Source organism: Calypte anna, chromosome Z (assembly GCF_003957555.1).
Source record: "Calypte anna isolate BGI_N300 chromosome Z, bCalAnn1_v1.p, whole genome shotgun sequence".
NCBI classification, from domain to species: domain Eukaryota; kingdom Metazoa; phylum Chordata; class Aves; order Apodiformes; family Trochilidae; genus Calypte; species Calypte anna.
Genome location: NC_044274.1, coordinates 6,569,573 through 6,594,394, shown reverse-complemented (window position 1 = coordinate 6,594,394; position 24,822 = coordinate 6,569,573).

The window sequence follows — 24,822 nt, the reverse complement described above, 5'->3', positions numbered from 1 at the left end:
TTCTTTAGATCACTGAAGTTAAAGAAATTCTCGGCAGGGACAGCCTCCTTGTCTGCTTGCACAAAGCAAACACTAAAGAACTTCAGCTTTCCATAACACAGTTAAACAAGAATTAATATAAAAGATCAATAGTAATAATAATAAAAAAGCTGGTAAAAAATTGGAATTTTTAGTCCAACATTTTAAAGTTCATTTTCCTCCCAACCAAGACACAAAAATTAAAAAGATCATAATTGGTTTGCCAGATTGAAGTTTCATCAAAGCAAATTAATCTTTTAAAGTGTTTAACTGTGTCTGTGATATCAATACCATGTGGAGGATTGTAAAAGGAATGCATCTCCCAGAACAGTCTGTGGTGAGAAGATGCTGCAGTTAGCTGCAGCGTTTCAGCCAGTGGAAGGCTGTTTCATATATTCCCTGCCAGCCTTCCAGACTCTGTTTTCCTTCCTTAAATATATAGGACAGTAAAAACTCTGCAAATCAATACAGCTTCTATGAAATTTTAATATTCTCTGATTTAGACACCTGAAGTTGTGAGTATAGGTTTAACAATTTCTTTCTCTCTAAAGATTAGTAGTTAAAAATAATGGTTGCTTGTTTCAAGACCCTTGCATACACTACAGTGAAATTAAAAGTTATGCATTGCTACCCCCTTCCCCATCACTGCCAAAATGCTGATATCTTCCGTTTGGCTTCTATCTTGCTTTTCCTTAACACATTCCCTTGCAGGACAGCACAGGTAAGGTTTCAAGGTCTGGGTTGTTTTTCTCCCAAAGAAAGTGCTCTAAGCATAGATGGGCACCTTTGTTCTTTCACATGCATCCTGGCTTTCAATCTAATCTCCTCTCACATGTAGAACTGCATTCCCTTTACTATTTCATCCCAAAATGTCCAATCAATTGTGTGATGTTACTTGCTTAGACCTGCTCTGCCCCATGATGCTCAATGTACAGAAGGGACAGAGATTAGAACCCCAACTGGGGGTTTACACTGTTTTGGATAACAATACATCCACAGGCAGCCACTTAGTGCTCTAATTAAATAAGGCAAGAGTGCCAAATGTCACCAAACCTTAGGTTTATCTGAAGATATCAAGTTCTTTGGATGCTGGGTGAGACAATAGAATGCTGGAAACACCCTTTCAAAGGGAGATTATCTAACTGCATCACACATCCGTAGCATCTTACCTACTTTGTATCTGCTTTGTGTCCAAGACACAAAATGAAAAATGAAGCAAAAAAAAAAAGAAATAAAATACCCTTCATTCAGGTGTAAGTTAGTAAGATATTTCAGTTAACTTGATTTTGCTGGCAGTGGCAGGCAGAGAGTCATTATTGAAGCTGTAATGAAAGAGTAGCTTAAACCACAGCAATACAGAGGAGCATTTCTTGCATAACAACAACAAACCAACAAATAATCACTTTTCCATATGTAAAAACATCAGTTTTCATTAAAAAGCAAGTAAAAAAATCCAAGAACAAAACCTATATCTTTGTAACTACTCTTTGGTAACCTTTCATTCCTGCAGCACCTCCTTCCCTCTCGCTGCATGCATCTCAGATTATTGTCATTATTATTACTATTACCTTAATGTAGTGCTTAAATTAGTCCTTTTTAAATTTTTTATAAATAAACAGAATTAAAAACTTGCACTTTCCTCAAAGAATGCAAGTTAGGTGTGATGAAGCAGATAACTAAAGGGCATGATTTAAGACAGACATCTCCAACTCTATAAATTCTCCCAGTCAGCATTAGACTCACTTAATATTTTATGTAGTATTCCTTCCTTACATTTGACATTTTGAGCCCCTGATAAAGATACAAGCCTGGGCTGGTTTTGGTTTTTTCCCCCATTCCCCTCCTATCCTTATTGTAGATAAAGTATCAAGCAACTGACATGAGATTTTTCTTTTCTTTCTAGTGTTTCTATCATCATTTATCTATATTTCTAGAGGTTCTCAAATGCAATTCTGCAATTATTGTTCTGGGCACAAGCGTTTTGGGGGTTTTTTCCTAGAAAAATATGTGGAAAATTGGTGTGAAGTTTCCTAGAGTGATTGTTTTTTTTCCCTTTAATTCTTCTATGCCATTGTTCTTACATTTAATGCAAGTAGTTGTGACTAATAAATCACCACATTTTGGATATTCTTAATGATCACCTGTTTAGTTATCTATTATCTCTGCCTTTATAATCAGAAGTTATGCTTGGCTATTAAACCGTCAAAGGCAGAAATTTGAAACATCAGATTCTCCCATGCCTGCTATAATATCCTTAGATTATACATTCTGGGTCCTCTCCCAGGTATCACAGAGGAATTCCATCCTCTCCCATTGCCTTTCAGCCCTTTATTGACAGGTCTCCAGTTGATTTGACCTGCCAGACAATCCGTGTAGTCCATGGATTCCTGTTCACCTAAATTTAAAATTTTTTTTTGGTCAGGAGTGGCTCCTTGCTGACTACCCACCTGAACAAATAGTTACTCAGGCTGATAGTGGGGTCAGTAACTACTTGACAGAGGTTGTCTTTCACTATGTATGCACAGTGGCTGGTAGGAAGAGTCCCAGTTATGGTTAGCGTCACACAGTACTAACAAACATTCAGTAATCAACAGGATTATTAATGACAAAGACCCTGTGCAGCAGCAGAGCATTAGTATCATGCGATCCTTCCCATGAATTCAGTGATTTGCACCCAAAATGGAAATGCATTTCTATAGTTGAGGTACTAAACCAAGAAATTAGCTTTCTCCATAGAGTTCTGACACTTGTCTGGGGTATGTCACTTCATCTCCACTTATCTTAGTTGATCTTCTCTGTCATGATATCAGTTTTTCCTGACAGAAATGTACTTGGAGACTGGACCCATAAAGAAGAACTCTGATCTCGATTGGGGCATGCAGGTACTACAACAAGAGTAAAGTCAGGAAATCACCTTGGGATCCACCTAAATAAGAGGTTCAGAGACATCTCTACTCCTCATTTCTCTTCAGAGGCAACAGAAGGAACAGACACTTGTAGAAGGTGGTACATGTCATTTCAAGGTAGATATCTGTGATGGCTTGGATGAATTGCACCTTAAGAGTGCCTACTTTTCATCATGGAGAGAGAGAAATAAATACAGCAGTAGCTGATTAGTGAGAAGTGGAGACCTGTGTCACAGAGCTCTGCAGGTACATGAGATGGTACCAGACTGTCAGGCTTCTTATATTTATTTTTTTTTCATCATCATTCAAGCATTAAGAGCAACTCCTCTCATAGTAAAGATGATTTAAAAAAAAATAAATAAATTGTAAAATGGAATAAAAAAACCATTATTTCAAAGACAGCAAGGTTCAACGTAACAGCAAGTCTTGATTCAAATTTGGATATGCAAGAAAATATACATCTGAAGGAAAATATGTAGAACTCATGCCCAGGGCTTATTTTCTGTTTTGCTAAGAAACAAGGGAAAATATGGATTTTTTTTCTATTAATTTTAATTGAAATTGAATGACACTGTGTTCAGAACCTGGGTACAGACGAAATTATTCGTGTATTTCCCCTCTCATCCAAGAAGGATCCTAAACAGAAAGAGAGCTTCATTTTAAACAAGCAGAACTGACAATATTCTTTTCAATAGCTGTCTATGGATGAAAGTTAATAAAGTCATTGGGCCAAATATATGCATGTGTAATTCCAATTACGCCACAGTCATGTTTAATATAAAACAATCAACTTTGTATTCAGCCTGGGAATCAAGCCTGCTGACTTCAGTGTAAGCATGAATTAGTTGAATGGTGCACTTTATAGTATTTCTGTATAGCTAGAACATCCTTGCCCTTTTCTTATTACAGGAAAGATTTAATTAAAATTAAATTAAAAGAAAAATTAAATTAAGAGAATATTTTTCAGGTGTTAAATAATATTTGAACATCCTCTTCATGTTTGCTCTGGAAACAGGCAATAAGTGCAAGATTATATTTTGGCCAAATGAATTTACTTGAAGATCATTAAATACTATTCCCAAAAGGTAAAAACACCTGTGTTTTTTCTTTTTCTTCAACTTTTGTGAATTAATATTTATATGGAATTTATTAGCATAAGGTTAAAGTGAATGAAACCTTTTGAAAACTTTATTGTTTTGCTCCACAGTATCGTGAGGATTTCAGTTCTTACAAGAATAATAAACGTTGATAATAAAGTTTATTATTATCTTAAATTTATTTAAAGGTTAAGTCACCATTTTCAAACATAGTTGCTCGAAGGCAGGCATGCACACTACAACATCTATAATGAAGCTGAGCCCCTTTTCATAACACACAAATTCAACCAAAACACTTTTTGGGTTCATTTCAAGAAATTTATTTTGATATTTGCCTGTGTGAATCCAAAGGTGAGAGTATTGAGTACTCCTTAAAATCATCTCTTGAGCTATACACAAGATTAATAGACTCCATGGGCAAACCCTGTTCAAATCACAAGATGAGAAGGTTGTGTGTGCTGTCTCCTGTAGTGGAACAGAGCGACCAGGTGCCTCTGATCATCAGGAAGTGGGTGTGAGCCGCTATCAACTCCACCTGTGCCCAGTCAGGGCAGGGCCCCTATGGAGCATGTGCAAGACCATGGGGCCAGTAAATAGTGAGGCTCACACCCACTGAGGCAGCTCATTCTAGAGCTAGCTGAAAGAGTGGCTGGTTGCTTCCTTAGCAGCAGAACATCTTTGCTAGTTCCACACTGTGGGCAATAGATTCAGATCACATCCGAGTCTGTATCACCGTATCAACGCATCGACTCCGGACAAGAGACTCCTTTCCGGCTACAGTCTCCAACAGCTTCGTGCAGAGCAAATGTTCCAACTTCTTATCTGAAATGCGAAAATAAAATTTTTGAATATAATCGAAACGCAAAATATATTTTTTTGACATTTCATTTTTATTTCCTAATGTCATCCCTGAACTTTTCATGCCTTACTCATTCATTTTTAGGAAGGGCTTGTCTCCCTGCCTGTCACTGAATATTTCTGTTCTTATGATTGGTTCCTAAGGTGCTAGAGTAAAATTAATTTTTAATTAACAGTTTTGTCCATATCACCTTCTTGCATCTCTTTCCCTACTGAATCAAGCTTCTTTCTGTTCTTTTTCTGTCTCAAAAACACTCAAAGTGCACAATATTAGTGCTATAAGTAATAATCTTAATTGTGATGAAAGTAAAAATAGAGGAACATTAGTTATTTGTTTTTAAAGAATTATAATTCTGTGGACAAAACAGATGAACATAAGCAGTCAGGTATATACCTTGTAACTTCTCAAACTCAACTGGAAAATGCTACAATGCTGGCTTTAAATCTACATGGTGATAACTTTTCCAGAGCAAAATTAGAATTCATAATTTATTTATATTGTGATTTTTTTTTCTTGATTTAACCTTTATTTTACAAAAGGCCTCTTGAAATATTAATTGCCCTTTTTTTCCTACAGAGACCTAACAATGGTAGACAGCAATGTAGTACTAATACACAGCAGAACAGAGAAAGAGGGAATTGTGTTCAGGTAGAGGAAGGCTGAGATGTGGGCAAGAGAAGAAAAATTATTTAATATACATACAAAAAATAAATAATGCAATTTTCCTATGCATTCTGTATGCAGTAATTTATTATCATGATGTCAACCATTGTCTCATATTTTTTATTTTTGCCTAAAGTAAAAATTTAAAAGCCTAAAGTAGAATAAGAATAAACAAATGAAGCTTCACTACATATTTTTAAGGAAGGTAAATTTTATTGCCCTTTTTTTGGCTCACAGAAAGAAAAGAGAGTCACAGCCACATTAAAAAAGTTCTTTAACTCAGGTCAAGGGTAGAATGTTTTCACCCCTAAAAGGAGACTCACATCTTCCACTAGAATGTGGTTTCTCACATTCTTCTGGCCTCCAGTTCTCCCTGACCCTTTTCTCAAGGTGGCTGTAACACCATTAGCTGTCTTGTCATTTTGTAATGGAAAAATTTGTAAGAAAAAAAGACAGACTAAATTCTGAATTACTGTTCCTCTTACCTTTCCCTTCCCTTCCCCTTCATGTTTTACTTTTTTCTTCAACTTTTCCTTTTTTTCCTATTCTTCCAGCAAAAACAAAACCCATCCCATACAGACGAACATTTTAGAAAAGTGTAAAAGCAGCTTGTGCAATCCTTTCCACCTCTGTATTGCCTACAACACTGTCAATAACATGCTCCAGTGCTCCAGAAGGCTTTCACTTCCCTTTCTGACAGATGCCCAAAAGCAATACACACACCAGCTTCATCAAACTTGCACTTTAATGGAAAACTTGAACAGCAATCTCCCACACTTTTATATCAGCACCTTTGCCTCCACACACTCTGTAAGTTCCATTTGGGAAGTTATTCTGCCTCGATGTCGTTAAGGACTCTGACACACAAACCAGGCACTGCAGAGTAATAACTTACAAAGCATCACAAGGTCCCTGGTAGCTGTGTGCACGTTCTTATCCCAAGACACCCTTCAGCAGACCTGAGCTACCTTAAACTGCTCCCTCTTAGCAGGTGCAAATTAACAGTTATGGTGAATCTAGTACTTAATTTGTTCCTCCTCTGGTGCCAGTGCCTGATTATATCACTCAGACTCTTGTAAGGACAGCCAGAATATGCATACAAATTCTTGTGCCACTTGTTATCTCCTATACAGGGAGATAAGTGGAAACGATGATAAATCATGAGGAAGCATTTCCTTTCTCAGTCACTAAGCAGGACACTAAACAGAAGTCTGTGGCCAGTATCATTTAGTAATACCTATTAACTGTAGAGGGAGAAAAGCCCACATCAGGTAGAGATTAGATGGAAAGGTGTGCTCATGATGTAATGGCTGGTGTTGTGTGAAATTCTCTCCTGTGAGGAAGGTTAGTACAAGGTTCTGCTTGCAGGGGTAAATATTACTCACACAGAGCAGTGCCAGCAGCAGCAGCCTTAGCTGTCTTGGCAGATAAGAGTGGCTTTTCTTTCCTGACAGGGAAGCAGAATTAGCATCCCTAGGAGTTTAAGATGAGGAAACATGTCTATAGAAAAAATGGAGCTAATCTTAAATAAAATAAAAATTATTAAATAAAAAATACAAAATACAATTAGGTTATTCAGGGTACTGCTGGTATCTGCTGGTCTTCTCATCAGTTTTTATTAAGGATGACTCCCCAGTATGATGCTTAGTGAAAGCTTTGTAGTAATCCAAATGAAGTCCTTCTTCATGTGTTTCACATTCATTTTATGATTATTCTGCTTGCAAATTGTTTCTTGCTGCCAAGATGTCCAGGAAGTCAGTGCAGCAGCATCTCCTAAGTCCTATGGTTTTGTGAGGGTAGGGGCTGACAACCCTAATTGTCTCTGTTGAATTGAAGGGGATACAGATGAGATCTGCAGATCAACAGATCTGATAGTTGCTTTAGCTACAATCTTATAAAATAGAAAAACAAAAACAAAAAAAATTAATAAAAAAACCAACCAAACAAAAAAGAAATTCAAATTAATTCAAGGCAACAAAAGTTATTGTTGAAGCTGGAGAGCCAGAAAAAATCCACTCAGACAGCTTTAAGTGAATGATCTGACTAGATCTTCTCAAGACAGATAGGAAAGAAGTGCATTTTTGTTGCAATCAGCATAGTGTCTGTCCCATGCACACTCCCAAATGCAACTGGTACAACCCACTCAGGAAGGGTGACATTTACCAATTAGTACAAATATTTCATAGGTATCTTTGCCTACAGAAGTGCTGATCATCTCATCTGAGACCTTTGTTCTTCGCATCAATTCGTGTTTTAACAGATAATAAGATGTGTTTTGCAATCCCTTACTTATGCTCTCTCACACAGTGCTTTATAATAGCATTTACCCAAAGACTGTATTTTAGGAGGTAAAACAGGAGAAGAAGCATTCAGATTACTCACAGAGTCAGCCCTGAGAAAGAGAGCCAAGTTCCCATGGCACTGTGTAATACACATGGACTTGCCCCTGTACTCAGTGCTGGTGAGGCCACACCTCGAGTACTGTGTCCAGTTCTGTGCCCCTCAGTTTAGGAAGGATATCGAGGTCCTGGAGAGGGTCCAAAGGAGGGCAACCATGCTGGTGAAGGGACTCGAGCACAGATCCTATGAGGAGAGGCTGAGGGAGCTGGGGCTGTTCAGCATGGAGAAGAGGAGGCTCAGGGGAGACCTCATCACTCTCTACAACTCCCTAAAAGGAAGTTGGAGCCAGGGGGGGTTGGCCTCTTTTCCCAGCAAGACGAGAGGGCATGGTCTTAAGTTGTGCAAGGGGAGGTTTAGACTGGACATTAGAAAGAATTTCTTTACTGAGAGGGTGATCAGACATTGGAATGGGCTGCCCGGGAAGTAGTGGATTCTCCATCCCTGGAGGTATTTAAAAAGAGACTGGATGTGGCACTCAGTGCCATGATCTAGTAACTGCAGCAATAGTGGTTCAAGGGTTGGACTTGATGATCTCTGAGGTCCCTTCCAACCCAGACGATTCTATGATTCTATGATTGAGTGCACTCTCAGCCTGGAGGCAGACACTCTCCCACTCTCTAACCTGGGCTACTGCACAGAAGGAAAAGGTTCAGGTACTTATGAGTGCTAAATAGTGTGCTCAGACTTGAAGCTCTCTACAAACTTTAGCTTGTCATCCTTAAGGGGCATCAGTTTCAGAGGCAAAGGGGAATGCATGGTCGGTTTTGTGGCTAGTATCAGAACTCTGTGAATGTTACAAAATTGGTTGAAGTAGAAGGCTACAAGAGTGAAAAGTTGGATTTTTTTCACTCGGCACATCATGGCACCAGGAGGACCTGAGCAATTGTCTGAATGGAAGGACTTATTAACTTGTGTTTAGTCCCAGACAGTGTATGGATCCAAAGGGTATGGATGTACTGGCAAATTAAATGTTCCTGAGCTCTGAGGTCAAATTGCTTGGAGCAATCTATCTTTCCAAACCAGTTGGGAGGTTGCAAATTGAAAGAGGTTTTCCAGGAAATAATCCAGCTATTTAGCTGTATCATCAAGTTCCATTGCTCAGGCACAGCTGAATTTACTAGAATAAACACAACCAATGTCTCTCACCTCTGTTTTCATGCCACTGCCTTTTTCAGTGTTAATGAATGTAAAACAACTCTGAGTTAGCTGCACCCATGACATGGGAGACAATTTTTCCCAACCCATATGACTGAGCACAGCTAGGTTCACCAGAATTGAGTGTGGGAAGAGTGATCAAAATTGTCAGCCACCATTGCTCCAGAGGACCAGAAATCTAGTTTGGTTATTCTGTCACCACACAGACTAGGGGCTTATTCATTCCTATGGCATTATTTCAAATGCAGCTGTAAATTCCACTTGTTTCAACATAATTCAGTCAGTCCAGCTCAAGTTGAAATGTTATAGTATTAGGAATGTCCAACGGAGAAGCAGGTATTATATTACCAGCAATGCCATCGAAAGTCTCTAACAGATTGGCCAAAAAAGTAAACAACTCTAAAAGAACTGCATGTGAGATGTGCTCTTCCGGGGAACCAGTGTCCTTGCAGTTGTAGAAGGGCATAGATCATAATACTTTCCTTAAGTGAAAATTATGCATCTGTGAAAATAAGGAGGCTATAATTTATTTTCATATCTATTAAAAGATAAAGATTGTTTATTATTCCAGTCAGCTATAAAGGTCAGTTACTGTAGAAATGAAACAGGAAATGTTTAACACACCAAAGCTGGATTTCAAGAGAGAGGTTGAATCTCTCCAGCTTTAAAAAGGATATTTTTCAATGCTTTGCATCCATTTTGAAACTGATTTCTGAATTATCACATTTGCACTTGTTTCAGACATAGTTCCAGTTTTCCTTAGCAAGTAACACAAGTTACCTTTATACTACTTTATGAAGTCAGTCCAAAAATATGGTAACATTTGTAAAAAAGAAGCAAAACCCAAGAAAAGAAAACAAAAAAAAATCTTTTTTCCTTTCCTTTCCTTTCCTTTCCTTTCCTTTCCTTTCCTTTCCTTTCCTTTCCTTTCCTTTCCTTTCCTTTCCTTTCCTTTCCTTTCCTTTCCTTTCCTTTCCTTTCCTTTCCTTTCCTTTCCTTTCCTTTCCTTTCCTTTCCTTTCCTTTCCTTTCCTTTCCTTTCCTTTCCTTTCCTTTCCTTTCCTTTCCTTTCCTTTCCTTTCCTTTCCTTTCCTTTCCTTTCCTTTCCTTTCCTTTCCTTTCCTTTCCTTTTATTTCACCACTGAGAATCAAGCAATAGCTACACCAACATGTTTGTTCTAAATCCCCTTCCTTTCCCTTCCACCAAAACTTTATTGTGTTGTTATTTTCTTTTGGAAAGTACTCTAAAATTTCACAACAGAGTGGTGACATACATCCAAAAGGAGAGCTTTCTACTAACTTTGCTTCTGACAATACAAAATTCAGTTCATATTTCAAGTCTTTGACACCCTCACTCAAGATGAGATTAAACTCCAGAGTTAGATAATTCACTATATAATGCTAAGGTAGATAGATAGCACTAGATTCTGAGCTACCATGTCCAGCCTAACTTAGATGCTTCAGAAACACCCACAAATTAGTCACACGTATATTGTTCTGCAGGTAGCAATAGAGTTAAAAAAAAATAATTATATAATATTCCTTCAAATACTGCAGTTAAATTCTAAATGGGAGCTGCAGCCAAGAAACCAAGCCAATAAAGACTTCACAATCATACAGTATGGCCAATGCTGTTTATGGGAAGCAAGAAGCCCTGCACCCACCAATTTCCCAGGTCAACAAGGAACAAATGGAGAAAGCAAATCCATGAAATATTAAGAAGAAAGGCCATCCTGTGACTTAACATCAGCAAGTAGATATTAGAGCCAATAGAGTACTCATGGATAAAATAGAGTCTTAATTAAATTGAAAATACTCTTAAGAGAAGTTGTGGAAGCTGAATGTTGAAATTGCCTTCCTCTCTTGCGACTTGAAAAACACATTTTGGTATTGAAAGCACGTATCAAATCTTCCTTAACCCTCTGCTCTCATCTGGGGAAGGGGAAGAAGAGGAATACTAAGTAATATAATGGAAATAAAAACACTTCAACATACTGTTGTGATACTACTTGCTATATGCTGGAGGTAGCCCATGCAGCAAATATTTAACTGACACACCAGGTATCAAACACCAAATAAATAAAGCCTCATCCAAAAAAAATAAAAGACCGCAAATAAACTGTGATACTCCGCAAATGTTATTTGTATATGTTTTGTCTGCCTGAATTTCTCTAGGCTTCTCTTTTGTTTTGTTTTTTAATCAAAACAGCAAAACTTGTAAGGTTAAGACCAAATCTTATTACTTTTTGCTTTTTCTGTGCTGGGGCTCAAAACATGACTACACCATCTTGCTACTTGTGTAGCAACATAATGAAGAACTATTCTTTTCCTTGTAAATAGGATTAGTGTGTAATATAAATGCCTTGTATGCATAAATATTGCATGTCTCTATGTATCATAGATATCATCATGATTGTAGACAACATACTGCACTGCAACTTGATATTGAAATTACCCATGTAATAATCACATCTGGTTTTTGGCATGGGAAGTAAAGGAAGCAGATGCTTTGTTTTGTTTTATTCTTAACATAAATGTTGCTGGAAATACTATGTGCAAATGTAAATTAGTCAAAGGTGGGAAAAAAATATTTTCTGTGGGGAATATTTCCTTAATGAAATCACTCAAAATCCTCTTTAATTATTTCCTCACTCATTTGCAGACCTTTATCTGCAGATTAAGTCAGTTGTGCTTCCAGTCAAACAGAACTCGATACACATGTAATGTCCCAGGGAAATCTTCTCTGTAATTAGGATTGAGGGCTTGCAGTAGCCTGGAATGAACCTCCTCTCACTGAATTTTTTTCAGGTTTTATTTTGAGACCATTGCATGATGGAAAGGGACACTGAGATTTCAATCTTTTGGTGGCATTTATGTACTTAGACATGATCCATAAAGCTCACAGTCATGTGTTTTATTACAAAATATACAGTATCTATAATACATAGGATCTATAGTTTGAAGTGCAGAAGAATCATGTATTTGGAAAAGAGAGTTCTCTGCTAGGGAACAAGAAATATGAGATATCATGGGAGGTAATAATATAGGTGGATGTTCCTACTTTTAAGAGACAGAACATAGGACTGGGATTGCACGTTCAATTTTGACACTGATACTGCCCCTCAACAGAAGCCTAGAAAGTGGTAGTTTATTCCTCTCTCTTCTCTGCTGGGAAGAGAGAAGGAGAAGCAGAGAATTCATATCAAGATAAACTCCAGTTGGGCCATAGAAGACATTTCAAAGTCTCCCTGGCATCAGTATGTACAATCCTCAAGCATGGCTGAAATTTATAGAAATTTTAAAATCAATTAACATGTTAGGTTCTGAAGAGATATTGTAAACTGTCCAAAGTCATAAAATCAGCAATGCATGGCATTACTTTCCTCTATGAACAGCTTGAATAAATAAGACATTTATAAAAATGAGCAAAAAATATGAAATGAATATCCCAAGAACCATGAAAAAATATAAGCTAAAAGAGAAATTGAATTTTCCTCTGACTTTCTGAGAGAGAATGCATATGTGGATTTTATACATAATTTATAAGGGAAATTGGACAGTTCACTCAGGTATACACCATATCAACTTTTAGGAAAGATTAAGCAAGCTGTCTTCTTTTAATTGAAATCAAATATAGGCACGGAAGAAAATGACTTCTGCCCATGGAAGAATGCAGTGATGTCACATGGCCAACAGCATTTACAGTGTACATGGGGCTTTCTTCTACAAAGTAAACTTCTGCTTCAGTTCTTGAATAGCCACAAAATGGTGCGAGCATTGACATCTTACCCTGTCTCTGAACCAGGTCTCCCATACTGCAGTCAGTACATACACTTATATTTGACTTTGTGTACAGTAAGGAAAACCTATGCCCTACATACTGTTTGCATCTCTAAGAACATAAGAATTGACATAATAGATCAAACTAGTGATCCATTTAGTTCAATATCCTATCTTTGAATTAACTGTCGGACGCTTTAGAGAAAGGTGTAAGAAAGTCTTTATTGGGCAGTAAAGGAATGACATGTCACAGGGAAAATTTGGTAGGGACCTCCAAAACAATTGAATGCAATTTCCTGCTGTGTCAGGCACTACATCCTAAAATTCTTTCCCTAAATGCATAAAGCTCTGTCTTACCTTGTTCCATAAAATACAATCCTTCATGTTTCCTGGACTGTTTCAAATTATTAGGAAAGGTGACCGCCACTACCAGTTCTGTTATTGGCTCTGTTTCTCTCTTGCCACATTTTCTTTAGTGGGCCACTTAAATTCACAGTGATTAATTTTGCCATTCTCTAATTAGGCTTCCTTATTTCACTGGGATAGTTTTCTGATGACTACAGAGATCTTCAGTTAAAAGCTTCTCGAGGTCTCAGTGCTTATTCTAACAGTAAAAATACAGACACCATTATGGTCAACTTTCCATTAATGAGCATAACATAGGTCGAGGATACTCTGGTGATTGAAAAACACTGATCATGCAGGTATCACTGCTAGGGGATAAAGGGAACATTAGCTGCTTCTCCAAGAGGATTACTTGGTTTCTGACCTGAGACTGGTGGTAGCTGTTCCTTAACTTACTGGGGGAAGTCATACTTCTTGAGGACTCTCCTGGGAAACTCTACAAGGTGGCCATGTTTTTATTGTGTCAATAAGCTACATCATTAAAAGGAGATTGGAAATGCTTCAGATCTTTTGTGAGAAACATACTTGGAGGTATTTCATCCCAGGTATCACTGGCATGGTCCAGTCAAACCTCCCATCTCACATCCTTAGCTACATCTCATGAAGACCATATTAGTTTGGCAGCTGAGTTGGATAAGAGCCTAACTCCTGACACTACTTAGCCTGGTTCTTGTGGTAAGATGAAGACCAAGGAGACCAGCAATTCCTAATTCTGAGTGTGTTAGTGACACTTCATCTGGGCCATACTCAAAAAATATCAGAATTTATTATCACAAGCTTTAAGGAAAAACTTGGTTGACATCAGTGAGCCATAAAAAAACAATGGCGGGGAATGGTAGCCTCTGAGCTTCCAAGTCCTGTCACAGACGTCTAAGGCTTTCCATAGGAAACCTGAAATATAAAACAGTAGGTAAATAAACACATTACTAAATTCTGAAGATCATAGCAAGCTAGGGAAGAAGACCACATAACTTTACATGACCTAAACCAGAAATACACAGTAGCCTTTTTAATTGCTTTACTGAAAAGGTTTAGGATTTCACTATTCCTTAGCTCAAGAAAATGAGTTCTCAGTTTCAAAGGAGTAAAATCTATGCTCAACACCAAGTAAATCTTTCAGGTATCAAATGAAAGTGTATACAAGTTTCAAGACAATTATGTATTCTTGAATGTTGATTTTAAAAAAAGAAAGAGAACTTATTTCTAGTTCAGAAAGAAGATATATCAGAGAATGTGTTTTTTCAACGGTTCTCTGTGGCTGTAAACTGGAGGAATCAAACAACAGCATAACCATAGGCTTGTGAAGTATAAAAGCATAAAACATGATGGAAGTCTTTTATTACACCCCTAGACACACGGACCTCATAATTAGAATAGTGTCCTATACAATATTTCCTAATGGCTTCTCCAGTTTAACTTGAAGAATTTTAGCAATAAGCTGGTCTAGAAAAATAGTTTCCACTGCTTTGAAATATCCAGTAAGGATTCCAAACTCTGTGTGTGAGGATGTATGTGAATATACGTAATATATATGTAATATGTATATGTAACAGGTATATATTTGTGTATATATAAATGAAGAAAAAAATCATATATATTATATATGTGTGTGTATATATATGCGGAAAAATATACAAAGACTTGGGAAGTTTATCTTTTCAAAGCAGGTACATCTGTACTGTTTGAAAGGTCAGCAAAACAGCAACATTAGAGACACATCTGAAGATAGAAAACATTGCAGACGGTAGTGCAAATATGTAGGAGATAGCTGAGGATCCTGTAAAGAAGTGGCAAAAAAAATCTGCGGGAAAGATATAAAGATTCACGCAGAAAGACTGGGAAAAAATTAAAAGGAGCAGCCAAGAAGTGCTAGCACGGAAGCAGAAAGGAAGATAAGTTCTTTAGCTAAAAGGGGAAAATAAAGCAGCACAGATAGAAAAGTAATTTTTGGTCAGTTTGGTAAGAGAGAGAAGCAGAAGAGTTTAGAGATGAGTTTAATTCTAGTGTAGGAAAGCAGTTAGAGTATAAACAGATTCTGAAAGAGAGAAATCTGCTCCATGGGCAGAGATCTAGCTGTTTTAAGATAAGAATTTGATCAAGAAGGAACTCTCCATACCTAGAAACCTCATTAGGTTAGGTTGCATCAATGACCAGGGACCATTTTACCTTCTTCCACTGCTTCAGTCACATGTAATCAGAGTTAATAAGATATTTTTCCTTGGCTTCAGTGTGCTTTTAAGCTGATCTTGACTGAGGAGTACAAATCTTCAGTGCCATTTAAGGGACTCATGAGAAGGATTAAGTTTTTCTACTCCAGTCCTTCACCTTGGTCCTCTTCTATAATCTGATCAATACCTCTTTGTACTTTCATTTGTTTTAAGGAGTAATTCTGATTCTTCTTTCTGAGGATGGAAAACTGTAATCAATATTTTGAACCATCTTTTCAACAGTCAGGAAAAGACGAGGGACCATCGGTTGTTACCGATTCTGGTATTCAGTGAACAATTTTACCAATGACATCCAGATGAACAAAGACTAAAATAACACCACACAGTATTAGTATAGGATAGAGGAAAGTGCAAGGAAGGGATTCCAAAGGAACAATGACGATTAATTCACTAATTCTCTTTTTATTTTTTCTAATTTCTATTTTTGAAATCATAGAAGTTTACATAGCTGTATAAATCAGACAGCTATAGACCTTAGAGAAAGAGCTGGCATATAATCAGCAAAGTTTTCCCTCCAGAGATCAGAATTTAACAACTAAGCAACTTTTACGCAAATGTCAGTAAAGTATGTGATGAACCCATTCATCACTATTTCAGGCTCAAACAAGATTGAAATAACACTCTTTGCTGGGTCATATCTCAATACTGTAGATGTATCCTACATCAGAGGGCTTCTGCATTTCCATTGCAGAACTTTAAACCATTATTTTTTGAACATTGCCCAAATGCTTTTATTTCTGTAGGAAATAATTTACTGTTGACTATGCTGTCATTTTCAGAAAAGTTTGCCCTCATTTTTATTTGGACATCTGTCTGCCAAAAGCCAGAATCTCACTCACCATCCAGTACACAAACCACACATGTGGTGGATAAACTCACACGTCTTCACTTTCTTTACCCATCTGACAGACCCCCACACCACCTTGCCCCCCAAAAATAAAGACCTTTTAAAAATGGGGAAACTTGCACAGACCCTGAGGAAATAAAAAAGTACAAAGGTATAGGACATGGAAGAAGGAAAAAAAATGTCTCTGTGTATCCTAAGACACCAGACTTACTTTTTTTTTTTTTTAACCAGAATTACTTTTATTAGGTTTTTTGTTCATTTGTTTTTTGTCTCTCCTCATTGGCATTTGAAGCACACTTGCATTCCCTAAAATCTTGAATGTGGTGTTTACACCTTCTTCTAAATCATTAATGAGACTGCCAATTGAGAAGGCAGCAAACACAAATCCCTTTTATAAACACTTTCCCCTTGCCTTGCTACATTGTTATTTTTTTACCAAAGCTTGTATATGTACCTAGGGCACATTTTACTCCATATGACAGCATCCAGATTCAAGTCAGCTTGGATTAATTTTCTTCATCAGCTAATTTTATAATTAATTTATTAAAGTCAAGACTTTAGGGGGGTTTGGTTCTCATTTTTTCTTTAATATTTTTTTTTGGGGGGGGGATTGTTTTTGGTTTTTTTTTTCTTTGTTGTGTGTTCTCTCCATTTACAAATAGGCCAAGGAGTAAGGACACTCATATTACTGATAATGAATATAGTATTCAAATGCATTCAATGATCTTCAGATGCTGTCCCTGACACAATGCATTTACACAGTGAAATTGGTGAGATAATTGTTAACCGTTGCCCTTCACTGAGAATGACTGTACTTACTGATTGTGTTATTAAATTAATGACTTCACAGGTATTTAGGATCCATCTGCTGCTGCCAAACACAAAAAATTATTCCAAATATTAAAGACTGGAAGGGGAGAGAAATCTGAAAGAAGTTAAGACACTGAATAGATAAGTAAGGGCTAGTCAGATGTTCATGTGCTTAAATTCTACTGTGCTGCTCAATTCTGAAATGAGCTATTTGGCTGCAAAATAACACAGGTCAAAAAGCATAGTCCTGTATTTTCATATTTTTTAGCAATATTTTGGGCTGCTCTTTGATACTTTATTTTTTTGTATCACTAATCTTCCCACTGCCATAAGCTGCTGTAAGGTAAGCGCTGATGAAACATCACACTGCCTCCACTCAAAACTAGCAGGTATATTAGGTAGATGCTCTCACATCTTTGCTTGCACCTGTTTCATGTGCTATACATCATGGAGCAATCCTGGGTGAAGGATTCTAAGCCTAAAATTGAGTTTCTGAACACACAAACACATTCAACACTTCGAGTATTCTGACTGAGGAAAACCAGTCCAGCCTTGGAAAAGGAGTACTTAATCCTCAGAGATCACAGCTCTGTTCCTAAGGCAGACAGAAAAACACAAAGCCTTTCTTTCTGGAGGAAGTAAACCACTCACCAGAGAGACAGAATGGATTTTCCAAATGCAGTGAGAGGTGAAAAGCAAAATTCAAAACCTAGTCCAAAATGTTCTGTCTTTTGGAGGTTTAGCCACTTGCACTCCCTATATTTTAGATTTCCCCACTGAGGGAAGCTCCTGAGCGTATGGTGTTCCTTCCCAACACATTTTTCAACAGTCATATAGGGCAGTTTCTATACTTCCCTATACCTTGCTGCAAAAAGAAAATTCTACAAGCTGTACCCCAAGAGTTTTTTCAATAAACCCCAGCAAATCCCTATAGATCTCTAAGCATCTCATTGTCAGAAATACAATAATTTTCTACACAGAAACGTTAATACTTTGAATTACTTTATGTCCAGATTCTTCTTATCTGTCAGCAAAAATGATAAAATAATCAATATTTTTCATTTTCAAAGAATCTTAGCAATAAAAAGATAATTTTTTTTTTTTTTTTTTTTTTTTTTTTGAGGGGGGACTGTTGGGGGAGGGGAAGCTCTTGGCCTCAGATAGTGCCATAGTAACTATACTTCTGTTGGATGACAAAATTATCACAGAAACAAAGGAACAGCTATATAACCTGACCAAAACCTCCACTGATTTCAGAGCTATATGGCAAAGCATTGTCACAGGTAGAACATGGTGGGACATCACCATAGAAGACCTGCCTGAAAATCTTAGTTTACTACAGACTTCTAGTTTTAGGACCTTAAAAGTGTGCAGATAATTAGTTCTTTAAGATTTACATCTGTCAAATGGGGAAAAGTCCCTTTTTGAAACCTACAGGAGTCTCCTGGCAACAATCTTGCACAGTATAATTCAATGTGGGTCAAGATAGTTATATATTGGTAAGATTTTATTGCTTATGTATAGTCACCTAGAACTACTTCCTTTATCTCTTAGACATCCGTATGGGACTTTCACCAATGACAGAATATCTACAGAAGATTGATGCCCCTCTGGAGAGGCAGCAAGATGCTGGGGAAGGAAAGGGTGTTGAATGTCATGAGTTGCTGACACTTGGGTTAAAGACTTGTACCTTCAAATCATCTGTGGACACAAGAGGATGATTTAGTCACCAGAATGAAGGCAGATTAATCTGGATCTAAATACTTGCCTGTTCAATTAATTAACCTCAGTAGGAAAAAATTTAGCTTGCTGAATATCAAATCACACACTTTTATAGAATCATAAATATCATGAGTGGGACCCATAAGGATCATCAAGTCCAATTCCTGGTCCTCACAGAGCTGCCTAAAACAAAAACATATTACTAAAAGTGTCATCCAGATGCTCCTTTAACTCTGACAGACTTGACCCATTTTGGAGGGGATGACCCAAAACATGCATGCAAAAGTAGTGACTGAATTTGAAAAATCTGTTCTCCCTTCCTTGAGTGATTTTGCCTGCCAGTGTTCAACATGGCAAAAACCCAGGCTTCTGTCACTCTGTGAAGTAGTTAGTTATTGGGACGAAGTATCTTTAATTTGTATGTTCTGGCTGTACTCCAAAAACAGTGGTCATCTGAGCTCAAACTAAAAGATGAATTAAAGTTGACGTTATTGGTTAAGGTGCTTCTTTTACATCTGTGTTTAACAACCACAAGTGAATAAATCTTTTCACAGCAGTGAAAAGTGAAAGTGCTGAGTATTTCTTTAACTTTATCATCATGTGTTTCAAGGTTTCTTGTTGCCTGGACACAAGTTAGTTATATTTTAACAGGCAGACTAGGAAAATCTTTTCCCCATCCTATGTATTTCATACTAAGCAGATCAAAAGGACTTGACAACACAAAATGTAGACTCAATGAATGGGGAGAGAGAGAGAGAAAGAATTAAAAGATTATCAAGATTCGCATTGGAAACTTAGTTGATTTCCAGGGAGTCTGCACATGAAGAATCATTGGTGGTATGAAGACGCTTGATTAAAATACAACAGACAGTTCATGTTCCTTGTGCCATAAGGAGTACAGTGATCTAATACTATTCAGAGATCTGAAGCCAAGTTTTTTACATTAAGCAACAACCTTGATTAATATATTATTCCATGTTGGAAATCGGTGTTTCTGTAATTTTTATTTTTAAATTCATATTAGCATTCTCAAATGAGCCTGATCTGACTTCTATAGTAAAATGCAGCAACAATTTGAGACTACCTCATCACTTTGCTTCTTCCTGGCTTCCTTTCTTCCATTCATTGAAACATACACAGGAGAAAAAGGACAGCCCTTATTAATCCCACCAGCAGTTTTGTTTTTTCCCAATATATTTTGGAAATACATCCTCACAGTAATTCTACACAATCAGAAACAATTGTTTTATTGTTATTCTGGGTGCTATCCATCAACAGTGAGACAGTTAAGCCACAAATAATTGCTATTATTTTATTATATGCTTTACCAGAGCATCGTATCTGTGTATGACTCATGACAATCAAAAATATGTGCCTCCATGACAATAGAGATGTAAACCATGAAGCTAATTCAGCCCTAGTGCTGCATCTTTGGCTATGAAGGACCCAGTTTGCAAACGGAACTTCTGTCATTCATCTGCATTTCTGATTTTCTATCTCATATATCAGTTTGTCCTTATTTTCCTCCTGGGAAGATAGGACAAGTAGTCAGTGTCAATCAGTCACTAGGGAAGCACTTGTCCTATCAGTACAATTTTGAGTTCATTCAGTGTCACTTCAAGTTCTTGATTTGGCAGGCTTCTGGTTTTGTTGGTGCTTCAATAAACCATGCACACTAGCTTTATGGAAAAATGGAACTTAGGGAGAGTAAGATGATATCTCATAATGGTTGTGCTCAACCATTTGATGGTCTTTATATTATTTTGGGTTTTCTGTTATTATAGAATTTGTGTGCAGTCAGTTGACCAAAACAAATATCCCAGTCTAATCCCATTGTGCCATCCAGACTGCTGTTCCTCATGGATTTCTGATTCAAACTTATACTAATATAAAGCATCCAGGTATGAAATACAGAGCTGAAGATACAGAAGGGAGCTCCTTTGATACTATATGCAGAAATTACATGTCTTTATTCTTCACTGTTACATAGGGGCTGAGTGAATTTTTTAGTCAGTGTTCATCTTCATTCTGACTTGTTTAAGTCCAATTCTGTACAGAGAGCACAGAGATCAAATTTAGGTTTTATGATTCTGATTCTTAAAAAAACCTGCAACCAAACAATCTAAATGCATTACTGTATTTCATCATACCTTTTCAAAATAATGTGCTTCTTGAACTGTCATAAATTCAAGTTGCCCTTTCTAGCAAGTGATTCAGATTGCTGATCCTTATTGAATCAACCCCCAGCTTCAAGAGGTAAAAGTGTGCTAGGTAAGTGGGTTTTATATGATTTAGATTAAGATATCGTGAGCCACATCAGTTGTTTGGACGAGAGAAAACAGCTCAGCTTGTGAGCAGTGAATGGCTGATATTTTTTCCAAAATTGGAAGATGACTTGTGAAATACTGGAAGAACATTGTTTTTAAAACCAGTGATATCTGGTTGGCCAGTACATGCTAACACTTGCAGAAAGTTGTAGCTGTAAATTTTGCTAGTTCTTGCAGTGAGTAAGAGTCAGGAGCCACCTCTGAGCTTCTGTCAGTGCCTAAATCAAATGCTTGTAATTCTGACAGCAAAAGGGGCATTAATTAAAATGAAGAACTATTCAAAAGAAATATCTTTCTTTTGGATATTGTACTGCAGCAGGATAGCCTGCATTTGATACTTTATTTTTTATAAATTATTTTCATCCTTCTTGCCCCCACCACTCTGCCATGTTTGTTTCTTTTAAAAGTGAGGAAATCAGTTAACTATGTAAATCTGGGACACTGGGGATTTAAGCCAAAAACTTGCTTAGAGAATTTGCGTTAAATAGGTCTATCAAGGAAACTCATTGCTGGAACTGAGATAATCAAATCTGAACTGAAGTCAAATTCCAGGTAAACCCTAATATGCAAAATCTGTTAAACATATCAATCTGGAGATCATTGAGGTTGATATGATGTTTATGTTATATGATATTTGGGTTTTGGGGGAGAGTAAATTACAGCTGGGATTTGATCTATATTTATTCTTATAAACTATGAGAAGTTTTAAGAGCTTTTAGTAGGTATAGGGTTATGGGAGTCTAGCTGATCACATGTCTGATCTGAGAGGGATGTTAAAAGTAGTAGAGAAGTTATTTCAAAGAATGATGTCAGAAAAGATAAGGTTGTCTGTTTCTAAGCAGATGGAAAAAGCTTAAGAGACTTATCAATACTGTTACCCCAGTAATATACATTTATTTGTTTAAATTAATAGAAACCTATCTAAAAGGGATGTTGACTGACCTTGGCTTGAGACTTTCAGTTTCCTCACCTTCCTTATGAGCCTGTATGGTAGCTTATGTAAGGAAACACTAAAGTGACAGAGTGAATATTTCATATTTCTAACTTAACTTACCTAAATTCCTTTCAATCTGCCTATGCAGGAAGCTACACCTGTAAGATAACCTGTGTGCCTATTTTAATGGTACAGTTTCTAAGCAGAAAAGCCATATGTCACCTTTTTGTCCTCTCTGCAATGAAATCTAATGAGGGGAAATTCAAGCTATTGCAGAAGATTAGAAAGGGGTAAAAAATTCTCTCGGATGCTGTGGATGAAAATTTTTAAAGTTGGCTGCAAATATCATTGCATAACCCCTGACTGTTATTTTTAATCTCTCATTGACAAGGAGAAGCTTACAGGGAGTTGGGGCTTGTTATCTTCGTTTTATGGGCCACTGCTCTCGGAATAACAGGACTGATAAAGCACTGGTGGTAAGTCAGTTGGGAAGGAGAAATGGACAATGGAGCCACACAGAGCAGAGAGTGTGAGTACAAGAGAGAAAAGTGCTATTAATGTTTCTGGCAAGGAATAGTGATTTCTTCATCAGTGGAAAGAACCCTTGTGAAAATAAAAAGTCATGCAAAATATTTCTTTTTATTATTATTATTTATTCATTTGTTTTAATGTTGATCTAATTCAGACTGATATGATCTTGCTTTCTTTAAAAACAGATGAAAGTTGAGAAGAGGGTTTGGAAATGTATTTTCGGGGAAAGCCTGGAAGTGTGTCATGTTTCCCTTTTTCTTTAACATGTATGGTCATGTTTAGTATGAATAGTGCTATCCAAATATATCTTTGGTGTCATCATCTACATAGCTCCTCTCCCACTACCTGCACCATTCATCTGCCCCTAAGATCCCCCACTTCATCCTCCCCCTTGCCCCCTGCCCCAGCCTCCTCCTTCTCATCTGGAAAGGAAAAGCAGTTCAGATAAAGAAAGAAGCACAATGGAGATAACCTGCCATTCAGTTGCTTCCTACCTGAGATGTCAGGTTTCTTAGCCGAGGATTTTCAGGAGCAGGGATGAGAGCTTCCACTCACACTTATCTTTTGAGGGCACAAATATCATGTCACACTTTACTGAAGACTAATCTATTAAGACCAACAGAGCCCTCCAAATTACATGTAACACAACTTTTTCAAAATAATATGTGATTTCACAGTCATTCATGTTATATTCCTTCTGTTTATGTAAATTTTAAATGACAAGTCTTGCACTGATAATAATTTGTATGTGACTTCCTTCTCTGAATTTAGGAATGTCCTTCCCTGAATTTAGAAATGAAGCCTATTCTTTCATATTCTGGTTGACACTAGTGGCAAAATTTACCCCAACCTTAAAAAATTTATATTGTTATAAACTGAAGGGAGTTAAATTTGTTGTCTTCCTGCAGAACTCCAATTGTAAAGTTGCACTTAAGTTTTTGGTTTTTTATCTTCATAGATTACTTCCACAGAACTGGGGCATATGTTTATTTATTTCTTTCACTGGAAGCAAGATAATTAGTTAAACCCATCTATGTAAAGAACAAACAAAAGTTTTGTTGGGAAGTAAATATGAGAAGTGAGCATTAAATTCTATTACTTTGCCTCATAGTAAAAATTTTAATATCTGAAATCCCCCGGAATGCTACAGTCAGAGTTTTAACTACCCCATACTAAGGATTTACAAGAAAGACCAAAGCAAAAACAGCAAATGGAATAGGAGCATGACATTATAGTCAGTACACAGAAGCAGAAGAGTTGGTAGTTCTTAGAATTGTCAAAATTTTTGGCACAGATAATTCTGAAAACATCCACAAGTTTGATATCCATCTGGACCTAATGAGATTTGACACAGTAGATCCCCTTGAACTTCCATTTCCAGGATGTTTTCACCTTGCTTTTTGGATGTGCTCACAAGGGAGACATGTGGGTCCTTTCATGTCAGACCTTAATTGGAGCATATATTCCCTTCTGCACTGCATCTGTTTCACTAGGGACTTTCATCAGATGAAGCAGAGGGCTTTTTCACTCTCTCAGCCCCCTTTAATACAGAGAATTCAGTTCCTTCTACAAAGTGTCTTCATTTTTTCCCTCCTGTTTTTGAGGTCTCCCGCTCATTCTGCTATTGTGCTTTGTGCTGTCTGTCCTCTGTATTAACTTCTCTCTGTGCATGGTTCTTTCTGCTCCTACGTGAGTTTGCATTGGAGGGAAGAGTGAGGGTTCAGGCTTCCTTTTGCATTTCATTCTGGCTTTCTACATTTATGAAAATATTTTCCATCAGCATTGTATAATGTGAGAGATTTTAGTCTTTCCTCTTTTTGCCTGTTCTCCACATCTATTCCTAAACCTTCATCTCTGTTCCCCATGTTTTTCAGACACAGAGATTCACCTTTTTATTACACCAAATCTCTCCACTTTAGTCTCACTTGGCTTATCATTTCTGCTTTGTGAGACCTTTCCAGTGAGTGTCCCTTCCTTTCTCTGTACCTTTTGTTCATTTACTTTCTTTTCTCACTTGCTAACTGCCACACAAAGACATCTTTCAGTAGACAGAATGGTCCCCATTGGTCTGATAACTGTGTTGGCTGTACTCATAAAAATGTTATTAGAAACCTGAAGATTTGACCTTGGTTGGTGTTCCT